General features: G+C 36.8%; 1 protein-coding gene across 4 annotated transcripts in view; it reads right to left on the bottom strand.

The window, feature by feature from the left end:
* LOC137104296 (tenascin-like) overlaps positions 1-16518 on the bottom strand; it is a 60150-nt gene that overhangs the window by 41302 nt on the left and 2330 nt on the right. For all 4 annotated transcript variants that reach the window (XM_067485267.1, XM_067485268.1, XM_067485269.1 and 1 more), the window contains one exon: positions 16313-16486. The gene's annotated coding sequence lies outside the window, so the exon portion shown is untranslated. The remainder of the gene's footprint in view (positions 1-16312; positions 16487-16518) is intronic.

Below are 16518 nucleotides of genomic sequence, written 5' to 3'. Positions count from 1 at the left end.
CAGTGGGCTTCTTTTTTTTTGGTGTGTGTGTTTAAGTGGAGGCATATCTGGATTTGCCAGCCCCGAATTCCCTAAATCCCTCCCTTTTCAAATGATGTCACTGTGACTGCATATCTGCCCCAGTTTTGTAAACCCGGTTTTAATTTGTGAACAAAATATTTATTTAGACAGCTATAAGCAGTCTCAGGTCAGTTCTAAAACTGGTAGTCTTCCCTGAGCCTCCCACCAGGGCCTTCCCCAACTTCCAGGACTACCTCATTCAATCCAGCTGCTCTTTCCCCACTGTGGGAGATGGCTGGTCTTCACAGAGGCTGCTCAGTCTGGCCTTGGTTAGCAGCTACTCAGTACTTTTATGCATACAGCTGCAGAAACTATGAGGTCTCCATTTGGACAGTCATATATGGAAAATGCGTGGCAAGCATGAAGTGATTGTTCTTGGTCTTTCCCTACGAGGTACTTAGAGAAAGAGTCAAACAAAATACAGAAGTCTTAAACAATAAGACCTAAACAGAGATGTAAGCTTTACTTATTCTAGGATAACTTCTAAAAATGCAATTGCAAAAAAAAATGAATGTTCCCAAGACACTAAAACATGTTACAGAATAAATCTATTAGCAATGACCAAATGTTTAACAATACGTTTATTCAAAGGCTTTGGTCAAATACTAAATGCAGCCTAGTGAATTAAATATGGCAGGACTGACATACAACTATACCACACTGAACCAGGAACAGACACAGGCAAATCGTTTCCTCTACAAAAGTCTGTTGCTGACGGATGTGCAGATGAACCAGCTCATTAATAACAGTTAACACTGGCTCTGCTGCATAAAGTGTACAACCAGACTAAAATAAATATATCCTGTACATACAGAATATTTCAAACTGTCAGGCAACGACTGAGGCAGCACAGCACACCATTTTTCTCTTTAGTTGAAAGGAAGGACGAAGATGTCTGCAACTGATCATTAACTTTTTAAGATCCTTTTATGTCTGATAAAAGGAGGTTGGGGATACATAAATGAAATGTTCTGTGAGATGAGGAAAACGAAATGTGGCTCATCTGTGATTAACAATGGAAACTAATCCCATGTACAAAGAGTCAAACACAGAGATGATACTGTGCAGTCACTGTCCATCTGCAGGAAACTCATCTACCTAACACATCATTTTCACCATCATCTCTATATCCCTTTCTCTCTCTCTCTCTCTCTCTCTCTCTCTCTCTCTCTCACACACACAGTACAAATCCAGCAAATAAGGTCAGACGAGTTCTTGACTAAATCAAAGACAGGTATTTAACTGACAACGAGGTAAAACACAGTAACATAAGGACTTCTTTGATCTTAACCACCAAACTATATTTGAATGGAGGATGGAAAACACTGTATGTTGCACACATGGCCCTCAGGATAAAGACTAAGCTAATCTAGTAATATTACATGATCTTTTCCGACAGAAACTTTTGAGAAAAGACAATCAGATACACATCCCACTTTTGTGACACTTGCTTGAACAAACACTGCACTTCTAGAACTGTGAGATTTCACAGTACCAGCATGTTATCCATCCTCTGGCCACTGAGAGACAATATTGAGCCCATTGCTGCTTGTTTCATCGAAGAAAAAGGGCTCAGAACGGTCAAAACATAGCATAATGGAGTGTTCACACATTCAGAGGCAGCTTGTTAGTAAGATCTGCCTTCGCAACTGTGTACCCCCAGAAGAGCGCGACATATTCAAGAAGACCCCAGCTACACTTTGGGGGGAAACCTAAAAAGATTTAACTTATGCAGATCTACTGTGACACAGTTCCGTTCAGTTGGGTGAGAATCAGTTTGAAACAAAATGAAAAAAATAAAAAATAAAAAAGATTTATGCACTCTTGGCTTGCCAGTGGTTAACCAATGAACTAACACATTATTCAACATAAGAAATTGAGGCTGAAAACAACACAAACAAGAATGACCTGTACACAACACACCTGACAACAAATCGTATACTGATTAAAAGCCAGCAACTGTCAACTACACTGTATCCAAATGCATGAATGCAATAAATAACAGCATACACTCACTTTTTTTTTTTAAAATGGGAAGAACCTGGGATATCTGGGTCTTCCATCCAGTGGAGCCCAGTGAATTTTTAAACCCATCCATTTTCCTCATTTGAGTCAGTCACTAGACATCGATATGTTATAGATCTGGATCTATACCAGCTCTTCACATTTAGAAAGCACATCAAGGCAGGCAATCACAAAGATTAAGTCATACGTGATTCAGGTCAGCCAGATAAGAATAATTACTTTAGGTGTTACACATACAGATTCATACTCTCAATCATACGCTCAATTTTTTAAGAAGCAGACAAACCACAGGAACAAACTTCTAAATTGTAGACACATGAAAAAGCCATGAACAATTTTTTTTCATGCATTTATCAGTATAAAATGTAAATGCACAAGGTGCAATCAAATATTTACTACATGAGGTCACGTCATTTTCAACATTTACAAGGGTTTTGCAGACACATTTAGAAAAGTGGAGAAATAAAAAGTGCCATTAGCAGATGGTATTATCCAAAAAAAAAAAAAAAGATACACATCAGAAAGATACACATCAGCCCCATGTGTCACAGTTTGACCTAAAGTTTATCACTCCCTTACTGCTACTCACCATCATTTGGAGAAAAATGGTGAGGTCAATAGAAAGAGCAAAAAAACATCATCCAAAAGAAATTCGGCCTCGAGTTCATAAGCAACAGAATCTTCTAAGCAGTTATGAATCAGGATACTAGACAGAAGAAAACACTTCAATTGTTTCCAACAGCTTTACGATGTCACTGTGTAGATACTGTATGTTTCTGTTTGCAGGGGAGATCTTTCTCATTTCCAGCAGACTTTCATCACCATGAGTGAGAAATATGAGTTGAGGGGAAGACATGTTTAGTTTGAGTGGGATAATGACACCTCAGCTCAAACAGTGAAGTCTAAGAGTTTATCTATAAACACCAGGTGCTGCCCACATTTTAGAAGATGAGAGGTGATGTCATTCTTGTCAGGCTACTGGATAAGTTTGTTCAGATCAAACTTCTGGATAAATATGTCCAGGTAAAGTTAAACATTACAGTGCAAGTATCCATTAGTATTATTAATTACTTTGAAATGTAATCAAAACCTTAAGAGCAGATCACTCACTGTTAAAAAGAAAAGGATAGTTATTCAATGAAACCAATCTGTACTCATAAAGGGAGCACCTAACCACAGTCTGTAGTGCCACAGCAAAAAGAAATCATTTTTCAATTTTTAATTTACTTAAGAGTCATCATGGTCTACAGACATGTGGATAAAACGGGGACTGGATACTTTCTGAACTTGCTGCGCTGTATCAGTTCATATTTGGTTTGGCAAGAGACACTTCTGATGACAGGCTGGAGAAGAGCCGCTCATAAAAATCCGCCCCATCAGAAGCCCCCGGCCTCACCAGCTCAAACCAACCAAAACAAACCGCTGTTACCATGACAACTGCACAGTTCCCTTCAGATGTGGGCGAACGTAGGAGGTGGAACATTTCCGTCATGTTGCAGTTCGTTTTAACTTCAGGGAGATTCTGTGGTAAAATGATTTTAATTGACCAGCAATAATTTATTTAAAGTTGCAGCTGCTATATGGAATGATTGGTGAATCAAAGCATTACCAAGTTCCTATCGGTATTTATGCACTATCTTTACCTGATTACAAGTACAAAGTAGTGTAATAGATTGGTGTAATGTCTAGGGTGTACCCTGCCTCTCAGCCAATGACCTTAGTGTTTGAATTGTGGGAAGAAAATAAAAAGCAAGAAACCTGACAATGCCACCTTGGCCTGTAAAGTTATAAATATGTGAAAGGAATTGTCCTCATTTCTCAAATTGCTAGTGACTAAATACTTAGGCAGTTAAGCTAAATTTAAGAGCCAGCACTTTTCAGTAGGGTTGGTTAATATAGTGTTTAAGTAATATTGCAATATTGCGAAATTGCCTCATAAGAACGCTAAATAAATGTTGGATTTACGTCTCAAGTCCCACCAGTATGATGGTTCTTGTAATCCCTGCAACATGGTTCTGGTTCATTGTTCAGAAAAAACATTGCTGTTAATATGGATTGATGGTTTCTATTGGAACATTTTTAAGTATTCATGTAAAAAATAAATTAAAAAAGGAAATGACAAAAGGTCCTTTATCAAAGCAATATCTATTTAAACTTGGCAAATATTAGCAGCTGTTGAATCAAATAAAGTATATAGTAGCCCTACATACACAGTTTTTAGTGTTTTAGTGTTATTTGTTATTTTACCTCACTTGTAAGTCGCTTTGGATAAAAGTATCTGCTAAACAACTAAATGTACATATTACCCCAGGTTTTAATCTTGAGTTAAAATTAGATTATGATTTTTTAAAATTAATAATTTCTAAGGACACATTGTTCATTTCTCTGTAGCATTGGAGTTTTTTTTTTTTTCAGAATGCTACTACTATGTTAGGGAATTTTCAGAATGCTAACCTACATACATTTTGCAGTACTGAAGTGTCCCAGTTTTGCAAGTTAGCATGCTACAGTAGAAGCCAGTACAGAAGAAGATCACCAAAGCTGATATGCAACAGTTCAGTTTGTGTGGAACGTTACTGCATCAAATTTTATAGCAATATATTCAAACGTTACTGACTCATTTCACCACACTCAGCCTCAGGGTGGAGACAGAGGAGATTCGTCAGATGATCAAAGTCCAAAGTCCAAAGTAATCACCCTCTACCATAGCAGTAGTTGAGATATAAAGGCTAGTTAATGAACTGATCAGCAGTCAGAATAATAATTTAAGCAACTTTGTCCAAAAATAAAAAAATCTAACTAAAAAAAGATTTCCAACTTCTCAGTTGCATACTAAATATCTGTGGGTATATGAAACAAAGATGAGACAAATCAAGATATGACCTTGGACTCTGCAAGTACTGAACCACTCAATGACCATGCAAAGACACAGGCATACTGCTACACCATGGTTTCTATTACTGCTTTTGAAAAGAGAAACAACAACAACAACTACAGCTCTACAAGTTATCATTCTGTCACCAGGATGCCTCCATAACAAACTGTGTCTTGTAAAATATTTCATGTTGGTCCCCGAGGGAGCTGAGATTTGACCTCTAAAGTCGGCCCCCCAACATATTTTCTGTATTTAGCATCTGTTGCTGTTTACCTCAATCTGCCATCCATCTCCAGGATAATGTGACTCCTGTCTCTAAAACCATGGTGAGAAAAACACAAACATCTGAAACAGTCAGAGGCGGGGGGGTGGGGTGGGGTGGGGGGGAGAACTCAGTAAAGCAGGGAGCCTGAACACTGGTTGTTGTATATCTCTTGCACAGATGTGCTGACTAATCAGCCAGCTGGTCTTTTCAGCATCTCCTAAACAATAGGAAAAGTTACATTACAGCTGTGGGATTCTCTTCCCTGGTGTCTAATAGTGCTAGTAGTTAGAAAACATCAAAAGCTGTTTAATATTCCAATTTTCCATTTTCCTCTTCCCAAAAATTCTTATGCCACTTCACAACAGTGTTTTTCTTTCCAAACATGGTTACTGTGACAAATAACTTAAATATGAGATTTTACAATATCAAAATATTTGTAAACTGCCTTGCAGGAACACCTTCACTGCACATCCCTGTCCAACAGCCCCAGTGCTAATTGGTGTGCAATTCATACTTTACTAAAAATCTAAACAATACAGACAGATAATTATCAGTATCCATACACCTACTGCTTCCCAAACAGTATTAATACACTTTTTCTTTTTAATTCAGTGTTATTTTACACAGCACTGAACAAATACGTTCTCAGAGCAACTCAAAAGTCTGTCCAATTTACATAGAGTAAACCAAATTAGAAGTTATATATTAGCACTTACGCTATATGTCACCCTCCATTCAACTGTAGCAGATGAAATTAGGTCCACTAGAAGAAGTTTCATTAATGAGGTGACCACAAAAAGCCAAAAACACATGCAGAGTTAAGTCTGAGAGTTACATATATTTGGTATCATAAAAAGAATACTCATCCTGGAAAAAAAATGTATATAAGTGTATAAATTAGTAAGTGTATCTTAAGCAGAATAAATTATTAATATTTGGTGGTGTTCTCAGTGATCAACAATCGCTGATATGTGCCTCCCTGCAGCAACTACGTAAAATAAAAGAGCCCAAATCAATACTGGTAATACGCAATCAACAGAACAAAAAAAAAAAAAAGAAAGAAAAAAAAAAAGAGGTCATGCTTCCAGACAGAGAGAGATTAGACCTGGCATGCTTGTCTGGGCACAGCGGTCTGAAAATTGCTCATCGCTGTTGTCCTATATTCTTGTATGCGTTGGTAGGTTTTACTGCCAAACATTTACATCCTCCATTTAATTTACTCTGTATATCTACTTTAAAAAACGTTCAGCCAATAAAAAGGTTTCACTTAAAATAAGCATTCATGGAAAGAAAAGAATTCAAGAAAAACATAAACCAAAAAAACAAAAAACAAAAACCTTTGACATTTTGATTTAACTCCTGCAGGAGATTAAGCCACATAACTGACAAAACAGCTACAAAACATATGTATATATAGTAACTTAACATTGTCATTAATATTTTGTGCTCACTTTTGTAGTAGGTGAGAGGTAAAACTGACACTGATACTGTGGTGTCTTTGATGTGTGTCCTCAGGAGGCTGCCCTAAGGTATCCTGGGGAAACTACTCATTTGGTCTGATTTATGTTGTTCCTGACAAACGCAAACCTTTGGGAAATCCGTGCTTGTTTGCCAGTACTAACACTTATCTAATTTCCAGGACTAAAATAAGAATTTCCCTCCGTCACTGTAAATGGTGAATGTTATTCCACCCCCGGGCTTATCTATAAACAGGGAAATGATCTGGAACTTTAGAGTTTTTCACTCTAGTAAAAGTTGATAAATGTTAAACCAGTGTTACCACAGTGAAAAATAAAATAAAAACACTTGACCAACTATCAACCATTGTATTACTTGTTACAAAAACCACTATACTTCCCAATGATCACATAATCAGTGAAGCAACTACTGCAGAAGAAATTGTATTATTCAAACAAACAAAAGGAAAAAAAAAAAAACACTTTTAAAATCATTCATTTCCAAAATTATTATAGCATAAAGTAGCAAAAATTGGAAATTTTCAAGTTAAGAACAAATGCCTTCGAGTAGTACTACAATATTTCGGTAAATGTGATGCATTATAGTAGTAGCATCAACGTTCGTTTGTAAATTCGATGGAAAAAACAGGCTGTGTTGGCCACTTTGCAGAGACTTCCTACACTTTAAATACATCATCCATGGGTGATGTGAACAGTAGCAGAGTTTTTCCTCAAAGTTTTCTCATCCAGGCAGGATTTATCGCTATTTTATTGCAGATGTGTATTTTGGCACTAAAAATTATAAACTGTCCTTTATAACTTTAAATCAGAGAGAGTAGATGTGATAGACAAAGCCAAAGAGTAAGCACATTTTAAAAAATGGAAAACCAAGGCAAACAGTAACCATGACAAAAACAATCTAATGAATCAAGTAGCTGTAAGATGAGATCATCACTACAGGTGGCTAAGCAGCCTTATTTAAAAGGTTCATCAGTTCTAACAGTTTGTTCAGGGCAGCTGTAGCTCACTTAGCAAGACACTGAGCCCCGAGTTGCTCCTGGTGGGTCAGGTGAGGTGTGCGCGAGTGTGTGTGAATGGGCGAATGAGAAGCAACGTTGTAATGCGCTACATGGATAAAACCACAATATAAGTGAACATTTACCAATTTATTAATGGTTCATTATTAATTTATCAATACATTATAAGATACATCAGAAACCATAATTGAGTAAATTAACTTTGCCAAGTTGTTTAATTTTATTTGACTGGTGTTTATCCTTTCAATTAAAAACTATTTCTACATAATGTTGCTCAACATGTTGGTGAATCATGAACCTATGAGATACAAAGACGTGTCACTGGAGAGAAAATAACACCAACCAACCTAGAAAACCATCTTTTGTACTTGCTAATAGCCTACTGATACATAACAGCTAGATTTTAGATTAACAGGCATTACTCAAAACCTATAAAACCCAGGGAAAGAAGTAAAATATACTCTGTAGGTGTCATTCTCAGAGCTCAAGATCGGGCAGAAGGAGCTGGAAAATGTTAATGGAGAGAGGGATATTGGCATCGTAGGAAACATTTTTTTAAAAATGCATCTTCTGTGGCCAAGTTGGTAGTTTAAGAAAATTCTATCTCAAATTTCTCTGTAAATTGTAATATCAATTTGAAAATGATTAATTGTTGAGCCCTACTAGATGGATATGTCACTACCTACATATTACCAACTGTAAAATAACACAACACCGCTCAACAATAAAAAGGTTAATACTAGATTTGAGGCAGTTAAAAAAAAAATTTGTCACGAATAAACCAGACAGCACTGAAAGCTGATTTTACAAAAATATCCCAGTCCAAAAGACTGCTCTATAAAAGTGATCACGTTACACTCAAAACTGGAATGTAATTCACTGTATTCTTCAATAAAAAGACGAAAAACCTAATATAAAGTATTCAATATCCAACGGCCGGTTTGAGAAAAACCCCTAATACATTTTAGTACTTAGTGAATGAGCTCACTTCTGCCCTCTTGAAAGATGACTCAGCTGCAGATGAGTTACCCACTTGTTACGGAAACTCAACAGTCCCAACAATGGAGCCATTGACATCAGACTGAAAGACCAGCCGACCCACCATTATTCAGCCCTTATTATTTAGATTGGTGAGTAATAGTTCTTTGATTAAATTAATGTCTTTGTGTGATCGTGGGGAGAGAATGTCGGCACATCATTTAAATTTATCGAGGTTCATATTGAAACTTCTTTTCGAAGGTTTCTTGACATCCATTTTGTGTTTACAACATATACTGCCATTATTACATGTCCTATACTATAGCAAAAAAACCCTGACACAGCACAGTAGTTCATTCTAATCATGAGAAGTGTGTATCCGGTCTTTTTAATTATATATTGACAAGGCCGCGGGGATTGACCTAATTTCATTGCTAACAGGCATTTAGTCAGCCAACAGGCAAAGTGGGACATGGTACTGCATAAAGAATCCATAAACCATTCGCAGTTTGTACAAGTGTTCTTGGTCTACTGTAGAAATAAGGGGAAGCTTTCTTCTTTAGAGGCCACTTAGGAATAAACAGTAGCAGATTTAACTCTATGAACCCTTAGTTATAAAAAGCATTTACTCCTGTGCAGCACTGGCTGAAAACCATTAGAAGAACACTGACAATTATACAGTGTAAACATTCTTTGGGATAAAAGTTATCTAATGTTCAACAGCTTGTGCATGAATGCTGAAATCAGCAGGATCATGAGGACATCTTGTGAGTAAAATATCTTGAAAAGCAATACAGTATATAAATATATATAGTATACAAATATATTGGGATTAATGCATTACATCCTACCTTCGCTATTACACCAGAAAACATTGCAAAAATGTAAGCAGCTGGTTGAGTGCTTTTATTTCTTCCTAGTCTTCTCTTAGATTGACAGATTTATGATTAGTGCAAAGGAGAACCCCACTAATGATTTCCGTGTGGATGCTTGGGCTATAACCCAACACCCACACTTTTGGCATCTTCATGAAGAATGTGTATTTTTTGTGAAATGGTTCAAAATACTACTTTATTACACCCAATTTGAGTCTATATATTCCAACTTACTTTTTTTTACAAATTAGGAATAGAATTGAACTATTATTGTTTACCGAATAAAATGAAAAAACAAATGTGAAAATGCTTCCCTGACTCCAAAGTGATAAGCTTCAAATAGCTTTGTCAAGAATTTATTTTTACTTACAGGATTTAATGTACATTATAGTGTCTGCCGCATAACAGTTAATACTGACATTAATTGACTAATCATCTTGGCTCAAATGTTCAAATTATTATGATAGTGATTTGGGATTATATTTATACAACATACGGTGCATCCAGAAAGTATTCACAGCTCTTAACTTTTTCCACATTTTGTTATGTCACAGCCTTATTTAAAAATGGATCAAATTCATTCTTTTCCTCAAAAGTCTACAAACAATACCCCATAATGACAACGTGAAAGAAGTTTGTTTGAAATTGTTGCAAATTTATGAAAAAAAAACCCACACAAATTCAACACCTTTGCTTAATACTTTGTTGAAGCACCTTTAGCACCAATTACAGCCTCAAGTCTTTTTGAGTATGATGCTACAAGCTCGAAGAACAGTTTCTCCCGTTCTTCTTTTTAGTACCTCTCAAGCTCTCAAGCTCAAGAGAATCTGAATGCAAGATGTGAGAAAGGATTTGTTGACCCTGAAGGCTGACACCTACCTAGAACCCATCCTTTATAAAACATTAATGTGCTATACTGTACAAAAATGAAACTTTGAGCCTTTTTCAACCCGTTTTCAGTTGACCGCAGCATTTCCTGGCAAATACAAAGTGTCCTCTGCTTTAAAGCCCGTGTCTTGGAATATGACTTTCGAAAGTACGAAGCCTAAATAAACAGAGGAACTGCAGGTGTTCTATCTAATCCCCTTTGACTAACTGCCAACGAACATTGGAGAGAGAGCATGCCATGGTGACCACCGTTACCAAAATATGTCTTCATCTCAGTGGGACAAGGGCGGCATATGTCATCCATGACAGTACAAGTAAATGTTTAGTTTAGAAAGGACACATAATAGTGTCAACGGGAATGAACTTTCTCAAAAGTTCATTAGTGTTTTCGTCAAGTACTCTGAGAAAATAAGACTACAGTCAGAAGTCTACAGTCATGTTCTGTGAGAATATACCTATAAACATGCAATAATAAGATCATTAACTGATAAAAATATGGTTAATTTAGAGCTATTTTTATATTTGATAAACCTGAAGATTATTTTCTTGAATGTTAGCATCCTAACATTTGCTAATTAACATTAACCACAATGTTTAGGTAAAGCTAATGTGAATGTCATTAGTTTAGCAGGTATCTGTTCAGAAACCAAAGTGTTACAGAAATTAAAGCACTGTCAAAATGATTTGTAATGTTCCTCTGGGCACCAGATACATTGCATAGCTATCCAGACAATAACTGTCTAGACATTCTCAGAATAACAACGCTGTTAAACATCTTAAATACTTCAGGTCGGCCTCTGGTGGGTCACTGTTGACGCATTTCTCACCTAAAAGATGTAAAGAGAGTCCTGCAGACCACTTCATTTTAAATGAATGCGCTTCATTAACTTTACCAGCACTCTCCAGCCACAAACCTTCAAACATTCACATATCTGAGAGATGAGTTTTTCAGCTTAATGTCTGATGACATCGGACATCAGCTGATATGCTTAGTAGGTCAACTCAGGCTTCACATATTACTGACCTGGATCTGTGAAAGAAATTGTAAATTTCTTTGCTGAATCCTTTCTGCTCTGATCAGTTATTAGTCCGTTACATATTTCAAACAAAACTGCAAATCCTCACCCAGCTCCAGCTTCTTCTTTAACTGCTTAATGTCCTGATGTTATTGAAATTTAACATTCGATTCTGGACCTTTATTGAGAAAATGGCATTTAGAGCAGACATTTAGCGGCCAGTTTAATAATATCTATGAAGTTTTTTTTAATCAGTGTGTAAACTCCAGATGTAAAAGATGCAACATGTCATTCTAAAGCAAATGTTACAAGGTGTAAGAAATAAATATGTGCAGACTGAGTCATGCTTCATTGTCTAAATCCCCACATGGGGTCAACACATTTAAAACAGATTAATTACTTTGTTTAGTCTGAAAGACGCTGCTGCCATGAGTGCTGTGGACAGAAATGTCTAACAAAAGATTCCAAAAGTTGTGAGGTGTACATGATTCAGAATAGAGGCTGATGCCATTCTCAGTGTCTAGCTTTGTGCATAGTAGTGCTTTGTCATTCTTGTATCATAATATATTTCATCAATAATACATCTTGTAATATCATAATATTGATTATAGAGCTGAGTGACCCCGTGTTTGCATACATGCCATTTAACATGGACATCTCATACAAGGTTAAAAACAGAGCAACCATGGAGGAAGGCCAGGTTAGGTTATTCTGACAGTTATTCTGTCCTTTGGAAATGATTTGGAAACAAATCAGATTAGAACCAAACGTTCATCCAATCCCACATTTTAAAGTTGGGTCAGAAACCTGAACCAATACACACAATAAATACGATAAATACGTCCACCACCTCAAACTCAACCACTACCAATACAGAGGGAGAACAAGGCTGATGCTAGACCAGCAACAGTGATAAGATTTAAAGATTAATGACAGACTTTACCGTGATAATAATCAATATTGACCGAAATAAAGCAATATTGTGATAAGACAATAACTGATTATTTTCCATACACTCTAGACCTACCAGAGGAGGCGATATATTGTTCATAATTTAAAACAATTGGAATGTTCTCACTATGACCTATGTATATCTAGCTGAAGAAACGAAGAGCTGAAAATATGCCATGAGTAGGAGACACAGCATCAAAGCTCATAAAGTAGTCCAAGCACCACTTTGGAGGGTTCCGTGTGAAAGTAGCTAATAGAGTTGAGATTAATTAAAGAGGGGGCACATAATAAAGTATTTTTCTTTAGCTGATACACTTACTCAAACTATTCTTCCCCCATACCAATACCAAAACCCAACACTCATGAGATTTCCCCAAATGTAAAAACTGCTTCGCCTCCACATGTGGAGATAACATGAACTTGCCAGCACATTTTCATTCTATCCTTTCTCTCATAAACACAAATATGTAATAGAAACAATTTCCTTAATTCAATGTTTAAAACCAGCCTCTTCATTAAAAGTGCAAGATGTATTTATCTTATGTCTGATTTTCAAACTAAAACTTTAAAATGCTACAACTTTTAATTATTCTATTTCTATTTGCAAATACTGATAAATTAGGTGACCAAACTGCCTTTGAACTAAAGAAAATACAGCAACTAACTTTTTTTGTTAAAATTAATTCCTCAAATCAGATATCAACTATTAAAATGAAAGCAAGTTGGGTTTTTTCCCACCATTCCCTTCTGCAACCACCTGCATTGTTTGTGTAAAAGAGAAAAAACACAGCTGCTTCCTTCACCTGCAAATGACAGGTCACTGCACAAGTCCAATTACAATCCAAGTACTGTGATTATAGCCGTTTTCACTAACTCCCCTCATAAACAGCAATTCAATTCCAGGTGTACAACTGCATCTGTTAACTTTGAACTGTCAGTGAACACAAATCTGTATTTGTGCAGGTAATACACAGCACGGACAGCTAGAGATTCAAACATTTACCAGTTAAAAATTACAGCACTGAATCTCCAAAGTGCATGTTATTTCTGTCTTTGGATTGTCTGAATGTAGGCAATGTTTTTAAATGTTTGTTTGCACTTAATTCTCCCAAACCCAGTGACATACTGAGAAATGATCAGGAGGAGCTGGGGGCAACCCCCTGAGCCACAGCTGCTCATTTTTCATTACTTCCTGTGTTTCAAAATAGTTAAACATTTAACCAGTTATTTATTACTATAAGTATCCACAGTACAGTGCAATGATCTAAGGCCACAATTAGATTAGCTTTAGTGATACTATGATGATCGTATATATTTAATTCATTTATTTCTTAATAAGAATAGATGCACAGTACTCAAAAACTAACGCACGTTAGAAAAAGATAATTTTTGGGGCTTAAAGTGACATCTATTTAGTGTGATCTACCCTTGCACTTGCATGTCTGGACTCTCTTGGGCCAGCAATAGGAGTGGAGGACCAAAAGGACCTGGCTCAGCATCTGGCAGCTTCGTCTGGGTACCAAATTGAACCCTGCACAATTCAAAGAGGCTTGATTAGGAATAGCCTTTGTGGAAGGATTTCAGACAAATAACACTTTATCAGAAGGGGAACAAGCCAAAAAAGCTGAGATATGCAAAAGCTTGGAAGATTGGAGTGAGGATCAGTAGAAAAGATCATTTTGGTTTGATAAATCAAAGTTTGACATTTTCGTGAAGAAGAGTTAAAGAAAGTTGGAACAATGAGAGCTTGCATTGCTAGCTTGTTGTGTTTAGGGGCTGCATTTCTGTCAGTTTGTTTTTTTGTATTTTGTACATATTTTTTTCTAGTTATATCCCTATAAAAAGGGACCTAGAAATAAATAGGCAGTTTCACTGTAACCTTGCTAAAACAGCAAAGCTGATAGTGGCCTAAGACATTGGCACAGCACTGTATAATCACAGGCTGAAGCCAATTCAGAAGTTCTAATGTCAACTTAAGTTACTTTTGTATGTCACTGTTGGACAAATAGTATTCTTATCTCTTCTGCATCTCTGTTGTTCCAGCTTCTTTTTTTTTTTATTTTGTCTATACTTTCTGTTCCACAGGTGCAAGAATACCATCGTTCCACCATCTTTTCCCTTATCAATGAAGCGTTCAAACTGTACTGTACTGCCAAGCCAAAACACAGTATTATCTTTAAATAGCTTTAGTCTTAACATTAGGTTACAGACTTAGTGACTGGTTCACCAAGATTTCTTACTACAACACAGAAGCTTAAACATAATGTTAATTTTAGCACATAACATGCACAGCACGGTGCTGGAGTGGGTTACACTTCTGCCTCACAGATAAAAGCGGCCCCGTTTGATTCCAATGGCTGTTTCCTCCCACAGAGACATGCATGTTAGATTAACTGGTGATTCATGGGTGAGAATGTGAGTGTTAATGGTTGTCTGTCTGAGTGTAGTCCAGGGTGTACCCCACCGTGTACCCCACCTCTCACTCAATGATGGCTGGGATAGGCTCCAGCTCGCCGCAACCCCGAACAGGATAAGCAGTTAAGCTAATGCACGTATAGATGCACAAGGAAACCATGATAGTACCCTGTGATCTTATGCTAGCACACAAACTCCCAGGATACAGTGTCAAAACTCCCCTCACAATGTCCTTGTTATCATAAAAAACAAATACAAAGTAAAACATTGGTCTACATCTCAGCAAAGAAAGTCAACCAGAGCCGTAACAACAACAGGAAAATGCAGGCATTCACATTAAAGAGTGCAACATCCTAAAGGTCAGTCCCAACCATGCTAATAGCACAGCAACACTTCCCTGCTTTTACAGTACCTGTACACATGTCGAACAGTGAACAAAATATAACAGCAACAAAATAAGGCACGCTAATAACAACTAGTAACAAGCAGATAATGACATATGGCAAACTGATTACTAAACACGGCGGCAGTTCAGTTGGGATTGTACAAGCTGGTGTGCAAGTAGTGCTGAAAATAAAAAGCCTGAAATCAGTTTTTACTTAATGTTTTTTTGGTGTTAAAACTATATTTGCTCTGGGGGGGAAAAAAAATGCTGCTGGCATGGTAGGGATGTGTCCAACGTTTAGAGCAGAAACTTTTCTTTAATTAACCGTTATTCTTTGTTTACCTGTAAATCTCTATTGCATTTATGGGATACACTGAGGTAAAAGAGCAGTAAAACCCTTCTTCACCAATACAATATTGTTTTATATTAGTTTGTCCCCCACATGTATATATCAGTACAGTGGAAGCACAGTTCAAACAAACCCCAGTCCGTAACAGGCTGAACACAAACTGCACAGTGGCCATCTGAGGCCATCTACTGGCCACAGTAACAATTACATTTACTGCAGTACTTGGTACATGGTTCTATTTCCATGTTGACTGTGTTCTTTAACTTCTAAAACTCCTTTTTAGAATTTTTTTGTGCTCATTTAAACTACTGTTAGACTACAGGGAAACGCCTTTCAACTACAGCAACGCTTTAAATGATGTGAACATAAAAGTCTTAGTTTACTAATCACGTCTAGTTTACTGAGAGGTTTGTTTAAGACAGATGAACTTTTATTTGGTTTGTTGCTTAGTTTAACTTTCAAGTTAGCCTGTGGATTGATATCAATACAGTAAACAATATAACAAAGAAGGAAAGAAGTTTATCACCATAATTATTATTATTTATTTTTTGCTAAGATGAGTGAATATTAAAGAATGATGATTAGCAAAGGACTGTTTAACTAATATTGCTTTACCACTGATTAAACCATGACCCCATGCAACAGCGAGTTCTGGTTAACGTCCTCGTGAAGAAAAAAAAAAAAGCCATTTCAATTGAAAGTCTGTTTCCACTCTGTGACCTCCAGGTGTGTTTACCTGTCTCTGAGAGGTTTGCTGTGTCTTCTCACTCTTTTATGTGAGGAGCTGCTGGAGGTTGCTCATGTCCAGCTGCAGTTCGTCCTATCGCATTCGAACCAGATGCTTCATACTGAGCTGGAGACCCTGATGCAGCTGTTGATACCTGGTCAGCTGAGCCTGGATATTCTGCTGCTGCTGGACATGCAAAGGCTCATAACATGTGT

The sequence above is a fragment of the Channa argus genome, chromosome 18 (assembly GCF_033026475.1).
Source record: "Channa argus isolate prfri chromosome 18, Channa argus male v1.0, whole genome shotgun sequence".
NCBI classification, from domain to species: Eukaryota; Metazoa; Chordata; class Actinopteri; order Anabantiformes; family Channidae; genus Channa; species Channa argus.
Note: the sequence above shows the minus strand (reverse complement) of the source record. Positions and strands in the feature narration are given on the sequence as shown.